Source organism: Octopus bimaculoides, chromosome 1, assembly GCF_001194135.2.
Source record: "Octopus bimaculoides isolate UCB-OBI-ISO-001 chromosome 1, ASM119413v2, whole genome shotgun sequence".
Taxonomy (NCBI): domain Eukaryota; kingdom Metazoa; phylum Mollusca; class Cephalopoda; order Octopoda; family Octopodidae; genus Octopus; species Octopus bimaculoides.
The window spans coordinates 44,228,211-44,231,900 of NC_068981.1; positions in this window are offsets into that span (position 1 = coordinate 44,228,211).

Below are 3,690 nucleotides of genomic sequence, written 5' to 3' on the forward strand. Positions count from 1 at the left end.
CACACACACGCACACACACACACACATACACACACACACACACACACATACACACATATATGTATAAATATATACATATATATATACATATATATATGTGTGTGTGTGTGTGTGTGTGTGTATGTATTTATGTATGTATATATAAACTTAACATTTCAAATATGCTTCAGGTATATTCGAACCCGTAACGAAGCCATTCACTGTTTTTTGACATGGAGAGCATTTCTTGCTGTAGAGAAATTGGTGTAAATACACCTAATTAGCCCACACCACCCTATCATCAGATTTTTGCATGCACGAATTTCAGCGTGGTTATTCCTCCTCAGCAGCGGATACTGAAACGCCAAATGTTGCGAACTGACACGAGAGACAAGTGTCTCTTATGATATTCCCGTCATCATTCAATGACTTGTACTTTTCAGCGGCTCGCCGAAAATAAAATGCAGGGTGAAAGCGTTAAGAAGTGGTGTCTATAGATAAAAACATTTTACCAACTCAATGTATATAGAGTCGCTTACATACCACTTGAGGATCTGTTTAGGTTTTGTGATGAACCAGCAGGATATTCGGCCTATATCGTAAGTCTGAAAAAAGTGTTTTCTGCCCATAATCGAAGTGAAGCATCGGGCGTGGAGCTTCAAGGTAAGGCAAATATCGTACAATGTTGAACGTGAATAGCCAGACTATAAATATTCAAAAAATGTTCATGTTTCGTCGTCAGTTGTTCCATTTCAGTATGTAGTTGGCTAACATTGCAATTTTTTTCAGGTAATTGTTAGAAGACGAACTACTGTGCCGCTACCCTCAGTAGCAGGCTTTGGTTTTGTCATGAGGTGCATAAAACTGCTTTCTATAAATTTCTCTGTGAAGGAACTCCTCTCTACTGCGTCAATATCTTTTTCATATCTTACTATTACTGGTGCGGGTCTTGCATTGTAGCACTCTATGACACTAGATGTGTCTCCAGACAGATGTACCTTTATTTGCATTGCAGTTGTTGAATAAATAGTGATATCTTTAGTCACCCATAAATGGTTTGCTTAATATTGAGGGATAATGTTTTTGGCAACACTTACATATACTGGCATGTGTCATTTGATGTCTTTTTGTTTGATCCACGAAGTTAATTGTTGCATGGTTACGACTAAATTCTTTGTTTTAATTTGTTATTAATATGTCTTTCTTTAGTAATCGGTAATCCTGTAAAATGCAATGTCTAGCAATAAAGTATTCAGCTGTTGTTGTTAGAGTTGAATACTTGATTCATGGTCTTAGGTCAATTATTCGGTTTTATGTGGATTTAGAATGAGTTGTTGTCTGCCTTTGAACAACCGCTATCGTCTTGTGCTTATTTAAGAGTAATGCTCAGAAATGTTACTTCTGGGAAAATAGCTTCAAATGTAATATTCAAACTTAATCCTTTGAATATTACTATGTTCCCCGAATGTGGATTCCATACGGTTACTTGCAATTATAAGAAAAATATACTCGTAATCGCTGTAACACTATCAAGCAAGCTTCCTTTATTTTGTGTCATGAAATCTAAGTATGACAATATCACTGTCAACTACCACACGCTTCCCATTTCATTATGCGTGTTGCCAAAAAGAAGTCACAGGCACATACGCCAAAATACATTTACAAGCGCAGGCACACGCACTTATGTATATATGTATGTGTGTATGTGTGTATGTATGTGTGTGTGTGTGTCTATCTATCTATCTATCTATCTATCTATCTATCTATCTATCTATCTATAAATATTTGCGACAAAATATAAATAATGGTTAGTACATAATTTTTCTTTATTCGAGTAAATTAGGCATACAGCTATTTCCAGTAGTCATTACAGATATGTCACTGATAGGCTTACTCAACTGGTCTTTTGATCAGTTGTGAAAAAATGAAGGACTTAAAAAAAATTAATGCCACTTTCGTCAGAGCCATTTCTGGTTATAACAAAGCACAATATTGAAGGAATGGTACATGCATGAAGGAGGGGGGGAAGAAGGAAGGGGGCAAGTGAATTAGAGATAAAGAGGAAATGAGAAGACAAGTAGCAATTTGCAAAGGAGGAATTAAGGTGAAGAGAGGGAAGAAGAGAAGAGAGGAAGGAATAAAAAAGAGTAGAGGACGGGATCACTCTTTAGAAGAAATGGGATAGGATGATCGAAATTCCGGGAAAAGGACAGTCATAAAACATTAATAATTGTAATCAGGTCTACACGCATGGATATACTTGCATTGTTTTTAGGTTAGGTATTCTTCAAATGATGAGTTGAAATTTAACAAGCGCCATTTACACACATGGTCAACTTAAGTCTTTAATATTTTGCCCTTAGTACTATCATGCATAGTGGGGGAATTGCATTAGAAAACTAATGAAATATCAGTAGTAATCATATAATGATGGAGATGGAAAGCTGAGAAACTTTTGTCCGCTAGGATATAAAATAATGATAGATTGAGAGATGTGAGGTTGCCTTAAAATAATATCAAGTTGGGTAATTTAAAATCAAATAACATTGGAAACCGGATATAATTTCAGATTAAACTCATTAGAGGAGTTTTTAAAATATTAATCCATTAAATATATTATGGATTAAAATTTGAACTAAACTTAAAATTTATAATACTAAAATTAAAGTAAACTAAACATGAATTCAAAAGAATTAAAAGAATTTAACGCAATAAATGGTATTATTAAATCATTAATAATAATCCTTTCTACTACTATAAGCACAAAGCCTGGGATTTTGGGAGAGGAGGATTGTCGATTACATCGACCCCAGTGCTCAGCTAATACTCATTTTATTGACCCCAAAGAAATGAAGGACAATGTCGACCCCAGCAGCCTTTGAACTCAGAACGTAAAGACGAACAAAATACCGCTAAGCATTTTTCCCGGCTTCCAAAAGATTGGTACGACCACAAACCTGAAGGCATCGTCGAAAACCGAAATGCAAAGATCCTATAGGGTTTTATGATTTAGTGCGACCAATGAGTACGAGGCTTATCAACACCTGGGTGGTTTCACACCTTAGATATGGAGCAGAGGTAATCTCATGGACAGGGGTAATCATAAAATCCTATAAGATTTTATGATTCAGTGCGACCATGAGATAGAGAATAGGAAGCCGGACATAGTCTTAATTGAGAAAGAAAACAAACTATGCTGGATCATAGACATAGCATGCCCAGCTGACAACAAGGTATGCGATAAGGATGAAAGAAAAGTTAGCTTGGGACGTTAAGCAGCTGTGGTCGATGAAGAAGGTAGCAGTAGTACTAATAATTGTCGGAGCCCTGGGAAGAGTGAGCAAAAACCTCAAGAAGTACGTCGAACAAATTTGGGCTGCAATGAGGGTGGAGCGCCTGCAGAAAACAGCACTATTTGGAACCGCTCGAATACTCCGGAAGGTGCTCGAAAAATAAGAGTTATAACTTTACTTTACTGGTAGTGGACAGCTGACACTGTAGTACATCTTCAGCGTTAGAAGCTGTGCAAAGACAATAATAATGATGATAATAATAATAATAATAATAATAATAATAATAATAATAATAATAATAATAATAATAATAATAATAATAATAATGATAATTAAAAAAATAATAATGATGATGATGATGATGATGATGATGACGATGATGATGATGATGATGATGATAACAATAATAAAAAAGATA